Consider the following 14,774-nt stretch of genomic DNA (forward strand, 5'->3'; position numbering starts at 1 on the left):
ACACATCCACTTCTTCTTTTGATGATGTATGGTTGGGCATTCGCACCTTTTCTTACCCATTTTTCAGGAATTATGGGTGGACATTCACACCTACTTGCAGTCGAACAGCTCTGCTCCCACTTTTGATTATGTTTGGTTGGATATTCAAACCTTTTCTTAACTGCTTTTTACAAACTTTGGTCGGACGTTCACACCTTCTTGCAGCCGAACACCGCCGTTTCCGCTTTTGATGGTATATATTCGGGCATTCGAACCTTTTCTTACCCGCTTTTTACCAACTATGGTCGGACATTCACACCTTCTTACAGCGGAAAACCTCCGCTCCCTCTTTTGATTGTGTATGTTCGAGCATTTAAACCTTTTCTTACCCGCCTTTTACAAACTATGGTCGGACATTCAAACCTTCTTGTGGCCGCACACATCCACTTCTGCTTGTGATGATGTATAGTTGGGCATTCACACCTTTTCTTACCCATTTCTCAGTAATTATTGGTGGACATTCAGACCTTCTTGCAGCTGAACACCTCTGCTCCCGCTTTTGATGGTGTATAGTCGGGCTTTCGAGGCTTTTCTTCAACGGTGTTTACAAATTATGGTTGGAAATTCAGACCTTGCAGCCGAACACCTCCGCTCCCTGTTTTGATCATACATTGTCGGGCATTCGCACCTTGTCTTACCCGCGTTTTACAAACCATGGTCGGACTTTCACACCTTCTTGTAGCCGAACAACTCCGCTCCCGCTATTGATTGTGTACAGTCGGGTATTTTAACCTTTTCTTACCCGCTTTTTACCAATTATGGTCGGACATTCACACCGTCTTACAGCGGAACACCTCCGCTCCCAATTTTGATGGTGTATGTTCGAGCATTCGAACTTTTTCTTACCCACTTTTTACAAGCTATGGTCGGACATTCAAACCTTCTTGTAGCAGAACACATCCACTTCTTCTTTTGATGATGTATGGTTGGGCATTCGAACCTACTTGTTGCCCGCTTTTCATTAATTATGGGTGGACATTCAGACCTACTTGCAGCCGAACACCTCGGCTTCCGCTTTTGATGGTGTATATTTTTGCATTCGAACCTTTTCTTACCCGCTTTTTACAAACCATGGTCGGACTTTCACACCTTCTTTTAGCCGAACAACTCCGCTCCCGCTATTGATTGTGTAGAGTCGGGTATTTTAACCTTTTCTTACCCGCTTTTTACCAACTATGGTTGGACATTCACACCTTCTTACAGCGGAACACCTCCGCTCCCTCTTTTGATGGTGTATGTTCGGGCATTCGAACCTTTTCTTACCCGCTTTTTACAAACTATGCTCGGACATTCACACCTTCTTGCAGCGAAACACCTCAGCTCCCTCTTTTGATTGTGTATGTTCGGGCATTCAAACCTTTTCTTACCCGCCTTTTACAAACTATGGTCGGACATTCAAACCTTCTTGTGGCCGAACACATCCACTTCTGCTTTTGATGATGTATAGTTGGGCATTCACACCTCTTCTTACCCATTTTTCAGTAATTATTGGTGGACATTCAGACCTTCTTGCAGCTGAACACCTCTGCTCCCGCTTTTGATGGTGTATAGTCGGGCTTTCGAGGCTTTTCTTCAACGGTGTTTACAAATTATGGTTGAAAATTCAGACCTTGCAGCCGAACACCTCCGCTCCCTCTTTTGATCATACATTGTCGGACATTCGCACCTTGTCTTACCCGCGTTTTACAAACCATGGTCGGACATTCACAGCTTCCTCTCCACCATACTTGTATGGTGGGATATTCACACCCACTTGCATCCGAAGACCTCCGCCCCCACTTTTGTTGATATTTAGTCGGTCGTTCACACCTTACCCGTTTTCTTGCCGCCAAACACCTCTGATCTCGCTTTTGATGATGTAAGATTGGGCATTCAGACCTTGCTTTTCCTGCTTTTCACCAACTATAGACGGACATTCACACCTTCTTGCAGCCGAACACTTCCGCTCCACCTTTTAGGTTTCTATCACACCTTTTTTTTCACCGCATTTTATAGATTATGGTTGAAATTCTCAACCACTCATCCGAAGACCTCTCCTCCCGCTTTTGTTAATATATTTGAACTTTAGTCAGACATTCACACCTACTTGCAGCCGAACACCACCTCTCTAGCTTTTGATGATGTATGGTCCGGCATTCTTACCGTTTCTAACACATTTTTCAGCAATTATGGTAGGACATTCACACCTTCTTGCAGCTGAACACCTCCTCTCCCACTTATGATCATGTGCAGATTGATTTTCGAAAATTTTCTTTCATGTTTTCTAGCAATTAATGATGGACATTTAGACCTTCTTGCAGCTGAACACCTCCGCTCCCGCTTTTGATCATACATTGTCAGGCATTCGAACCTTGTCTTACAAACTTTAGTCAAACATTCACACCTTTTTGCAGCCGAACACAGTTATTTTCAGCCGAACTTGGGCATTCGAACCTTTTCATACCCACTTTTTACCAACTATGGTCGGACATTCAAACCTTCTTGTAGCCGAACACATCCAGTCCTGCTTTTGATGATGTATGTTCAGGCATTCGAACCTTTTCTTACCAGCTTTTTACAAACTATGCTCGGACATTCAAACCTTCTTGTAGCCGAACACATCCACTCCTGCTTTTGATGATGTATGGTTGGGCATTCGAACCTACTTGTTGCCCGCTTTTCATTAATTATGGGTGGACATTCACACCTTGTCGCAGCCAAACACCTCCGCTCCCTGTTTTGATCATGTATGGTTGGACATTCGCACCTTTTCTCACCCGCTTTTTGCAAACTATGGTCGGCCATTCACAGCTTCCTCTCCACCATACTTCTATGGTGGGATATTCACACCCACTTGCATCCGAAGACCTCCGCCCCCACTTTTGTTGATATTTAGTTGGTCATTCGCACCTTACCCACTTTTGGCAAACTATGGCCTTCTTGCAGCCAAAAACCTCTGATCTCGCTTTTGATGATGTAAGGTTGGGCATTCAGACCTTGCTTCACCTGCTTTTCACCAAATATAGTCGGACATTCACACCTTCTTGCAGCCAAACACTTCCGCTCCACCTTTTAGTTTTCTATGGGGCATTCACACCTTTTTTTTCACCGCATTTTATAAAAACACCACAGGAACACCGTATTGAGGCTTTGTTCTGACCGCTCATTCGGTGTCGCGTTTCTTTCAAGCAATTCTCCTGGTTAGCCCGCACTCGGCTTGCTCCCAGAGCCGTGTTAAAGTCTACTTCGCATTCACTCTCTTTTCTCAGCAGACTAAAAGAAAGTTTCATCTTGGGCTCCCTGAAACTTCCATCCTGCACCGCTGTTTGCTTTTTCACAAGAGCAGAGGAGAGCGCACCGTTCCCAGGGGCACTACAGTACCGGGTCGATGCTTGGAGTGAACGGAGCAAGCTCCTTTTTCAACTCCTATTGATACAAATCCATTTAATATGTAGTCCTCGCATAGAGGACACATCAGACATTAAACTGATAAGAACAGATACTACACTTGATCTTAGCCAAAAGGCCGAGAAGCGATAACTGTCCACTGGTTCACGTCCGAGGGCCCTTCCTGGCACAATGCGCACTTGTAGCGGTGTTCTTTTTATGGCCATAGTGTCACTTTGCACCTCGGCCCACCCGCTGCACTGAGCACTCTTCAGCCCTTTTAAATGGTATAACTTTACACTACCGCACGCTCCAGCGAGCACCATTCAAGCAACAACTTTGCACTCCAGCTTCGAACATTGGCACAGTCGCAACAAGTAAGGCGACTCTACTCAGAGAAGTCACTCTGCACAGTAATAAGATTTCTTTTGCACAGACAGAAAGGGCTTCATCCGCAAAGGTAAAGGCTGCCAAAAATAGAAACAACTCATTAGTGCTGCTCAACGTTGTACTTTGCAGTAAAAGAAAGAACAAATCTAAAGATTCAGGAATCCGAGAATAAGCTTACTTCCATGAGTTCTTCACGATTTCGGATTTTGCTATAAAATGAATTCCTTCACTCAAACTAAATTAAAACTGCTAAACCGCTAATCTGTTACATGCAAGGCAGATGTCAAATTCACCGAAATAGGATCTAAGGGTATTTGGCCAATCGAGCTGTAGCAGCTTCGGTAAAAGAGTATAAGTTGAAGAGTTTGTGAATAAAGGTGTGCGCACACATAGTGAGTTGTAGGAAAATAGGCAGGGAGCAATGCCGGCTGGGGTATAGGTTCTTGTATGTTGTCTGACTGTTTGATTTGAATGTGTTGTGTAAGTGTCCTGTTGAATGTTACATGTTTGGGCTTTGACACGCTTCACTGTGGTTGTTAACTGTGTGGTGTGTCCTGAAATGTTATATGTTTGGGCTGTGTGACATGCTTAATGCTTTTCAGTAGCAACCCACTTATTCATATATAGCAACTGACAACATAAGAAGTCTGGACATACTTTGATAGTAGTTGTAGAAGTATCCTTATTGATAATAGATAAACTAATTCATAGTGATAGAACAGTAGATGAACAGGTGCCTGCACATGTCTCATGAAAATAAAATGGGTGTATGATTGCTGACGGCAGAGCAATACTGCCAAACTTATGAGTTCTTGTGGCAAACTTGATTCAGTGTCTTGACGTGTATACGCTGTTTCGCTGACTTGTCACAAGAAACAAAGTGTGTTTGATAAGATCCGACCATTTTATTACGGGAGGATCAGTATGTATGGATTCTGATGTGACTGATAAACTCATTCGTATCTTAAGCATAATCTAATACGTGAGACAACGCCCTGGCACACAATCAAAAAAAAAAAAAGAGAGAGCGGTTTTGTGTCCCCACAGTCCATAATGTAGAAAAGAGAGAAAAAAGCCTTTCTGATTTGTTGTGTGTGCTCACAGTGCAGAGTGTAGAGAAAAGAGAGAAAAGAAAGCCGTTTTGGTGTCACGGGTGTTGTGACTTACACACACACATTTCTGAATTGAGAAAGGAAATTATTTTAGAGGAAGCACTAGAGTTTAGATCCCACATTTGTTGATAGGCATTCATTTAATTTTTCTTTTAATCAGTTTTAAAGTGAATACTAACTGAGAAATGAAAAAGGTGAAGAGTTTAGAAGCTTGGTTCAAGAGCAAAACTTGGTTTATGATCAGCTGAGTCTCTAAACAGAACAGCAAAGGGCTTCATCGAACATTTAAAAAAGATTCAGATTGTTAGAATATCCAGAATTTATAGGAATGGTGGTGATTACTCTTATTTTCTAGAATGGAAATAACTGCACCATGTCTGTTTTATGAATTTAAGGGGCTAAAAAGTTTTGTTCTCGTTTTTCTATGATTATCCGAATGTATGTGAGAGTCAAAACAGACAGAAGGGTTACGGCCGAGCGCTGGACCTTCCAAAAAAGATGAGACAGGCTGGACCCGTGCCATACTAGTTAAGGCCTGCCTGTGGATAACAGGTTCTTTAAACTCTCACACACACAAACTCACACACGTTCGCACACATACACCCATACACACACACATTCTTGAACTTGCTGCAAGATTAAACCTTTGCATTAACTGACTCCAGCAACTCTGAGTCTCATTGAGAGACTTTTCTCAACAATTGGGTCCTCAAACCAGATCTCAACGTTTTTTCCGCTGTCCAGGGTCGGAGCTGAAACCGTGCACAGTACTCCTAATGAAAGACCCCCTGCTGAATTGCGATAATTAGGGGCCAGTGTCCACTGAAAGGGGGAAAAAGGGACGAGATCGTACTTTTGAATCAATGGCCAGAAGCCATTGGCAGTGCAGGCATCAACAATAATGGTGTTATTTCACCCATTAACACTTAAGGTACCTCATGCAGTGGCTGTGATATGGTTACTTAACAAAATATCTTTACCAGACATCTCTCCTACATAACAGTTCTTCTTTCACAGCCACACCTTGTTGTCGAGAGATGTGCTACACTTAATCCATCCACACTGCTACCTACCCCACAGATGGAAAGCCAGAAATAACCATCAGTGTTTTACCCAGGCCAGACTTAACTGATATACGTTATGAAAATGCAGAAATAACTATATTTATTCAACAGATCAAGGAAAAAAACCCTGATGGCACAAATGCTACAGGATTTGCAGTAGTAACAGAAACTGAAGTTTTCTTAAAACAACCACTACCAAAAAATTACTCTGTTCAAGCAGTCGAATTGGTAGCTTTAACTGAAGCTTGTAAATTAAATAACAAAAAGGTTGTTAACGTTTACACTGACAGTCAGTATGCCTTCTCAACTGTACATGTGTTAACACAGCATTGGAAAAACAGGTATGTTGACATCCACAGCTAAATGTATAAACTACAAATATTTTAGCATTATTAGATGTTATTCAATTGCCATCTACAATAGACTCGTATGAATGACCGGAAGGAAAACCATACTGCCAAAGAATTTGTTTAAATATGCTGCAGTATTGAGCCACGGACCATGTCATGTCTCAACAGGAGGGATGGAAGCAATAATGAACCAGGTTTTTACAGCATATGGTTTTACTAATTATTAAAAACATTTTTTTAGAATAAATAAATGAATAAAGTTTTGTCTAGCAGGTCAAATATGTGCAAAATACATTCCACAGGGCAATCTAAGACCAAAACGAAGATAATTCCCTAAGCCAGTGTATCTTTTTCAACATATTTGTTTGGATTTCATTATTTCATTATTTTGTAGATTTCATTGAACTAAATTAATGTTAAGGGAAACGATTCTGCTCAGTGACAACAGAGGTTTTTACCAAATGGTCTGAAATATTTCCATGTGCACAAGCAGATGCACTCTCAGTAGCAAAATCACGCGTAAAATAACTCATTTCTAGATTTGAAATTCCTGAAAAGATCTTCAGTGATAATTTGACACACTTTGTAAACAATGTCATCTCACTGATGGCAAAGAACTTAAAATAGACCTTAGAAACCACTGTGATATAGAAGGTTTCGCTAACACATTGGAATTGTTTTACTATTTACATATGCATGTGCAGTGAAGAATTGCTTGCTGCTGATAAATGCAAAGAAGAACAGCTTACACATAAATGCTCACATATAGGCTGCTGAATGCAATGAAGACCTGCTTATCCAGTAAAGTTCAATGTCAATGTGTAATATTCAATTAGGATTTGCAAAACAGTGAAGTTAAACAATGAATGGGTCCATAGTCGGTATGAGAAGACTACAAGAATATTTACCTGGGTGTACGTTCAAACAGAGATGAGAAAATTGCGATAAATTATTGTTTGTTTGTTTGTTAGTATGTATATGAATGTTATGTGTATAAACTGTGTTGAGTTGTAGTTACTCAGTAGTGTCTCAGTGAAACAACCGACGGGGGAAGCCTTGCGGTGACAACAAAAGCAGTGTTTTACTGATCAGTCAAGTTGCTCCAGTGTACTCCATACAAACTGGTTGGCTACTGAAGGGATAGAAAATGGGGAATACTTGTTTTAAAGCAAACAAGGAATTAGATGGGAAAAATACATGTTTTAACGGGACCCAGACAATATTAAATACTCAGACAGATGGGAGAAGAAGTGTAGTTTTGTAGGAAATCACAAAATTATTACATAAAATGAGTGAAATCAATTGAAGAATGCCTTTCTGAAGAGCTGTTTACCACAGATGAGCAGCTTTGCGACCAAGCACATTGTAGATCGCTTTACTGCCAAAATGATCTAGTTTAATGGATTGGTTTAGACATGCATAACAGCATTTTAAGAACAAAGAGAGAAACAAAAAGGGACAACGCTTCATGGTGGAAGGTGATGTATAAATAACTGTGTATATGATGAAGGAGAGACCATTTGAGCAGCACAGCCATTTCGCAGCACAGGGACAGCAGTCCAAGTTAAAGGATCTCCCATGTGGTATCACCTTTCACACTGTGTCAAGGCATCAAAAGAAGAAAAAATCACCAAACTCAAGGACAAAGAGACGAAGACTCCGGTGAACGAAGAGAGAGGACTTACAAACCAGAAATACAAAAGGATGCTCGATATCAAGATCCAGAAGAAGAGGCTAACAATGCCACGAACACTTACGATGCTGGGAATGATGCCAGCAATGAACAGAGAAGAAGATTCAGTGTCATCAATCTGCAACACGTGCCTCTAATGAGGGGGTGAATATAGAATCCTCAACGATTACAACGTCTCTGGGAACTGTGACAACAACAAGGTTTAAACCATTTTGATATATATTGTAACCTATTGGCTAAGGAATAGTGCTGAAAATGAGGTAAATCTAATCCACCACTGTCCTTGGTCTTCTGTAGGGTTTTTAAACTAATACGTGGTGGTTTGTTTTTCCACAGAAATTTGGAGATGCATGAATCTAGTGACTTAAACCAAGTAGCAGATGGTTTTATGGGGATCATTGAGAACAAATAGTTAACTTTTGGTAGTATCATCATTTTAATGGTTGTAACTCTCCCCATAAGTGATATAGGTAAGGACTTCCAACGAGAGAGATCGTCCTCTACTCTCTTTACTAATTGCACATAATCCATCTGTACTTATCAGTTTAATATGTGATATGTCTATGCAAGGACTACATATTAAATGGATTTTTATCAATAGGAGTTGAAAAAGGAGCTTGCTCCGTTCACTCCAAGCATCGACCCGGTGCTGCAGTGCCACTGGGAACGGTGCGCTCTCCTCTGCTCTTGTGAAAAAGCTAACAGCGATGCAGGATGGAAGTTTCTTTTAGTCTGCTGAGAAAAGAGAGTGAATGCGAAGTAGACTTTAACACGGCTCTGGGAGCGAGCCGAGTGCGGGCTAACCAGGAGAAATGCTTGAAAGAAACGCGACACCGAATGAGCGGTCAGAACAAAGCCTCAATACGGTGTTCCTGTGGTGTTTTTATAAAATGCGGTGAAAATAAAGGTGTGAATGCCCCATAGAAAACTTAAAGGTGGAGCGGAAGTGTTCGGCTGCAAGAAGGTGTGAATGTCCGACTATATTTGATGAAAAGCAGGTGAAGCAAGGTCTGAATGCCCAACCTTACATCATCAAAAGCGAGATCAGAGGTTTTTGGCTGCAAGAAGACCATAGTTTGCCAAAAGCGGGTAAGGTGCGAATGACCGACTAAATATCAACAAAAGTGGGGGCGGAGGTCTTCGGATGCAAGTGGGTGTGAATATCCCACCATACAAGTATGGTGGAGAGGAAGCTGTGAATGGCCGACCATAGTTTGCAAAAAGCGGGTGAGAAAAGGTGCGAATGTCCAACCATACAAGAAGGTTTGAATGTCCGAGCATAGTTTGTAAAAAGCGGGTAAGAAAAGGTTCGAATGCCCGAACATACACCATCAAAAGAGGGAGCGGAGGTGTTCCGCTGTAAGACGGTGTGAATGTCCGACCATAGTTGGTAAAAAGTGGGTATGAAAAGGTGCGAATGCCCAAATTCGGCTGCAAAAAACTGTGTTCGGCTGCAAAAAGGTGTGAATGTTCGACTAAAGTTTGTAAAAAGCGGGTAAGACAAGTGGCGAATGCCTGACAATGTATGATCAAAAGCGGGAGCGGAGGTGTTCAGCTGCAAGAAGGTCTAAATGTCCATAATTAATTGCTAGAAAACATGAAAGAAAATTTTCGAAAATCAATCCGCACATGATCATAAGTGGGAGAGGAGGTGTTCAGCTGCAAGAAGGTGTGAATATCCTACCATAATTGCTGAAAAATGTGTTAGAAACGGTAAGAATCCCGGACCATACCTCATCAAAAGCTAGAGAGGTGGTGTTCGGCTACAAGTAGGTGTGAATGTCTGACTAAAGTTCAAATATATTAACAAAAGCGGGAGGAGAGGTCTTCGGATGAGTGGTTGAGAATTTCCAACCATAATCTATAAAATGCGGTGAAAAAAAAGGTGTGATAGAAACCTAAAAGGTGGAGCGGAAGTGTTCGGCTGCAAGAAGGTGTGAATGTCCATCTATAGTTGGTGAAAAGCAGGAAAAGCAAGGTCTGAATGCCCAATCTTACATCATCAAAAGCGAGATCAGAGGTGTTTGGCGGCAAGAAAACGGGTAAGGTGTGAATGACCGACTAAATATCAACAAAAGTGGGGGCGGAGATCTTCGGATGCAAGTGGGTGTGAATATCCCACCATACAAGTATGGTGGAGAGGAAGCTGTGAATGGCCGACCATAGTTTGCAAAAAGCGGGTGAGAAAAGGTGCGAATGTCCAACCATACATGATCAAAACAGGGAGCGGAGGTGTTTGGCTGTGACAAGGTGTGAATGTCCACCCATAATTAATGAAAAGCGGGCAACAAGTAGGTTCGAATGCCCAACCATACATCAACAAAAGCAGGAGTGGATGTGTTTGGCTACAAGAAGGTTTGAATGTCCGAGCATAGTTTGTAAAAAGCGGGTAAGAAAAGGTGCGAATGCCCGACAAAGTATGATCAAAAGAGGGAGTGGAGGTTTTCGGCTACAAGGTTTGAATGTACGACCATAGTTTGTAAAAAGCGGGTAAGAAAAAGTGCGAATGCCCGAACATACACCATCAAAAGAGGGGAGCGGAGGTGTTACACTTGAAAGACGGTGTGAATGTCCGACCATAGTTGGTAAAAAGTGGGTAAGAAAAGGTTCGAATGCCCGAATATATACCATCAAAAGCGGAAGCGGAGGTGTTCGGCTGCAAGAAGGTGTGAACGTCCGACCAAAGTTTGTAAAAAGCAGTTAAGAAAAGGTTCGAATATCCAACCAAACATAATCAAAAGTGGGTACAGAGCTGTTCGACTGCAAGTAGGTGTGAATATCCACCCATAATTCCTGAAAAATGGGTAAGAAAAGGTGCGAATGCCCAACCATACATCATCAAAAGAAGAAGTGGATGTGTTCTGCTACAAGAAGGTTTGAATGTCCGACCATAGTTTGTAAAAAGTGGGTAAGAAAAAGTTCGAATGCCCGAACATACACCATCAAAAGAGGGAGCGGAGGTGTTCCGCTGTAAGATGCTGCGAATGTCCGACCATAGTTGGTAAAAAGCGGGTAAGAAAAGGTTAAAAAACCGGACTGTACACAATCAATGGCGGGAGCGGAGTTGTTCGGCTACAAGAAGGTGTGAAAGTCCGACCATGGTTTGTAAAAAGCGGGTAAGACAAGGTGCGAATGCCCGACAATGTATGATCAAAAGAGGGAGCGGAGGTGTTCGGCTGCAAGGTCTGAATTTCCAACCATAATTTGTAAACACCGTTGAAGAAAAGGCTCGAAAGCCCGACTATACACCATCAAAAGCGGGAGCGGAGGTGTTCAGCTGCAAGAAGGTCTGAATGTCCACCAATAATTACTGAAAAATGGGTAAGAAAAGGTGTGAATGCCCAACTATACATCATCACAAGCAGAAGTGGATGTGTTCGGCCACAAGAAGGTTTGAATGTCCGACCATAGTTTGTAAAAGGCGGGTAAGAAAAGGTTCGAATGCCCGAACATACACAATCAAAAGAGGGAGCGGAGGTGTTTCACTGCAAGAAGGTGTGAATGTCCGAGCATAGTTTGTAAAAAGTGGGTAAGAAAAGGTTCGAATGCCAGAACATACACCATCAAAAGAGGGAGCGGAGGTGTTCCGCTGTAAGAAGGTGTGAATGTCCGACCATAGTTGGTAAAAAGCGGGTAAGAAAAGGCTAAAATACCCAACTCTACACAATCAATAGCGGGAGCGGAGTTGTTCGGCTAAAAGAAGGTATGAAAGTCCGACCATGGTTTGTAAAAAGCGGGTAAGAAAAGGTTCGAATGCCAAAATATACACCATCAAAAGCGGAAGCCGAGGTGTTCGGCTGCAAGTAGGTGTGAATGTCAGATCATAATTTGTAAAAAGCTGATGAGAAAGGTGTGAATGACCAACAATAATTGCTGAAAAATGTGTTAGAAAAGGTAAGAATGCCGGACCATTCATCATCAAAAGCGGGAGAAGAGGTGTTCGGCTGCAAGAAGCTGTGAATGTCCAGCCATAATAACTCAAAAACGGGTAAGAAAAGGTAGTATTGCCAGACCATAAATGATCAAAACAGGGAGCGGAGGTGTTCCGCTGTAAGAAGGTGTGAATGTCCCATTGTACACAATCAATAGCGGGAGCGGATTTGTTTGGCTACTAAAAGGTGTGAAAGTCCGACCATAGTTTGTAAAAAGCGGGTAAGAAAAGGTTCGAATGCCCGAATCTACACCATCAAAAGAGGGAGCGGAGGTGTTCCGCCATAAGAAGGTGTGAATGTCCGACCGTAGTTGGTAAAAAGCGGGTAAGAAAAGGTTAAAATACCCGACTGTACACAATCAATAGCGGGAAGGGATGTGTTCGGCTACAAGAAAGTGTGAAAGTCCGACCATGTTTTGTAAAAAGTGGTTAAGAAAAGGTGCGAATGCCCGACAATGTATGATCAAAAGCGGGAGCAGAGGTGTTCAGCTGCAAGAAGGTCTCAATGTCCATCAATAATTGCTAGAAAACATGAAAGAAAATTTTCGAATATCAAACCGCACATGATCATATGCGGGAGAGGAGGTGTTCAGCTGCAAGATGGTGTGAATGTCCACCCATAATTCCTGAAAAATGGGTAAAAAAAGGTGCGAATGCCCAACCATACAACATCAAAAGCATGTGTGAATGTCAGATCATAATTTGCAAAAACCTGATGAGAAATGGTGAGAATGCCCGACTATACACCATCAAATGCGGGAGCGGAGGTGTTCGGCTGTGAGTAGGTGTGAATGTCCGACCATACTTGCTGAAAAATATGACAAAGCAGTTTTCACTTGGTTTGAGTGAAGGAATTCATTTTATATCAAAATCCGAATTTGTGTAGAACTCGTGGAAATAAGTTTATTCTCGGATTCCTAAAGGTTTAGTGTTGTTCTTTGGTATACTGCAAAGTAATACTTTCTATTTTGTTGAAACCGATTCAGACATGGATAAATATGAAGGACAAAGCAGTTTTAACTTGGTTTGAGTGAAGGAATTCATTTTATATCAAAATCCAAAATTGTGTAGAACTGGTGAAAAGAAGCTTATTCTCGGATTCCTAAAGGTTTAGTGTTGTTCTTTGGTATACTGCAAAGTAATACTTTCTATTTTGTTGAAACCCATTCAGACATGGATAAATATGAAGGACAAAGCAGTTTTAACTTGGTTTGAGTGAAGGAATTCATTTTATATCAAAATCCAAAATTGTGTAGAACTGGTGAAAAGAAGCTTATTCTCGGATTCCTAAAGGTTTAGTGTTGTTCTTTGGTATACTGCAAAGTAATACTTTCTTTTTTGTTGAAACCTATTCAGACATGGATAAATATTAAGGACAAAGCAGTTTTAACTTGGTTTGAGTGAAGGAATTCATTTTATATCAAAATCCGAAATTGTGTAGAACTGGTGATAAGAAGCTTATTTTCGGATTCCTAAAGGTTTAGTGTTGTTCTTTGGTATACTGCAAAGTAATACTTTCTTTTTTGTTGCAACCTATTCAGACATGGATAAATATGAAGGACAAAAGCAGTTTTAACTTGGTTTGAGTGAACGAATTCATTTTATATCAAAATCCGAAATTGTGTAGAACTCGTCAATCGACGCTTATTCTCGGATTCCTGAAAAGGTTTAGAGTTGTTCTTTCCTATCCTGCAAAGTACAACGTTCTTTTTTGTTTAAAGCTATTTAGACATGAATAAATATGAAGGACAAAGCAGTTTTAACTTGGTTTGAGTGAAGGAATTCATTTTATATCAAAATCCGAAATTGTGTAGAACTCGTGAAAAGAAGATTATTCTCGGATTCCTAAACGTTTAGTGTTGTTCTTTCCTATCTTGCAAAGTACAACGTTCTTTTTTGTTTAAAGCTATTATGACATGGATAAATATGAAGGACAAAGCAGTTTTAACTTAATCGGTTTCAACAAAATAGAAAGTATTACTTTGCAGTATACCAAAGAACAACACTAAACCTTTAGGAATCCGAGAATAAACTTATTTCCACGAGTTCTACACAATTTCGGATTTCTATATAAAATGAAATCCTTCACTCAAACCAAGTGAAAACTGCTTTGTCATATTTTTCAGCAAGTATGGTCGGACATTCACACCTACTCACAGCCGAACACCTCCGCTCCCGCATTTGATGGTGTATAGGCGGGCATTCTCACCATTTCTCATCAGGTTTTTGCAAATTATGATCTGACATTCACACCTGCTTTTGATGATGTATGGTTGGGCATTCGCACCTTTTTTTACCCATTTTTCAGGAATTGTGGGTGGACATTCACACCTTCTTGCAGCTGAACACCTCCTCTCCCACATATGATCATGTGCGGTTTGATATTCGAAAATTTTCTTTCATGTTTTTTAGCAATTATTGATGGACATTGAGACCTTCTTGCAGCTGAACACCTCTGCTCCCGCTTTTGACGGTGTATAGTCGGGCTTCCGAGCCTTTTCTTCCCCGGTTTTTACAAATTATGGTTGGACATTCAGACCTTCTTGCAGCAGAAAACCTCCGCTCCCTCTTTTGATCATACATTGTCGGGCATTCACACCTTTTCTTAACCGCTTTTTACAAAACATGGTCGGACTTTCACACCTTCTTGTAGCCGAACACATCCCTTCCCGCTATTGATTGTGTACAGACGGCCATTTTAACCTTTTCTTACCCGCTTTTTACCAACTACGGTCGGACATTCACACCTTCTTATGGCGGAACACCTCCGCTCCCTCTTTTGATGGTGTATGTTCGGGCATTCGAACCTTTTCTTACCCGCTTTTAACA

At 41.4% G+C, this 14,774-nt stretch overlaps 1 non-coding gene and 1 pseudogene across 1 annotated transcript; one reads left to right on the forward strand and one right to left on the reverse strand.

The window, feature by feature from the left end:
- Positions 1-3,365: 3,365 nt before the first annotated feature.
- LOC140307985 (U2 spliceosomal RNA) lies at positions 3,366-3,556 on the reverse strand. The gene has a single exon (XR_011916001.1). It is a non-coding gene; the product is annotated as a U2 spliceosomal RNA (small nuclear RNA).
- Positions 3,557-8,517: 4,961 nt separating this feature from the next.
- On the forward strand, positions 8,518-8,694 carry LOC140308062 (U2 spliceosomal RNA; annotated as a pseudogene).
- The last annotated feature ends 6,080 nt before the right edge of the window (positions 8,695-14,774 follow it).

This window comes from Leuresthes tenuis, unplaced genomic scaffold (assembly GCF_036924035.1).
Source record: "Leuresthes tenuis unplaced genomic scaffold, fLeuTen1.0.hap1 SCAF_5, whole genome shotgun sequence".
Lineage (NCBI taxonomy): Eukaryota > Metazoa > Chordata > Actinopteri > Atheriniformes > Atherinopsidae > Leuresthes > Leuresthes tenuis.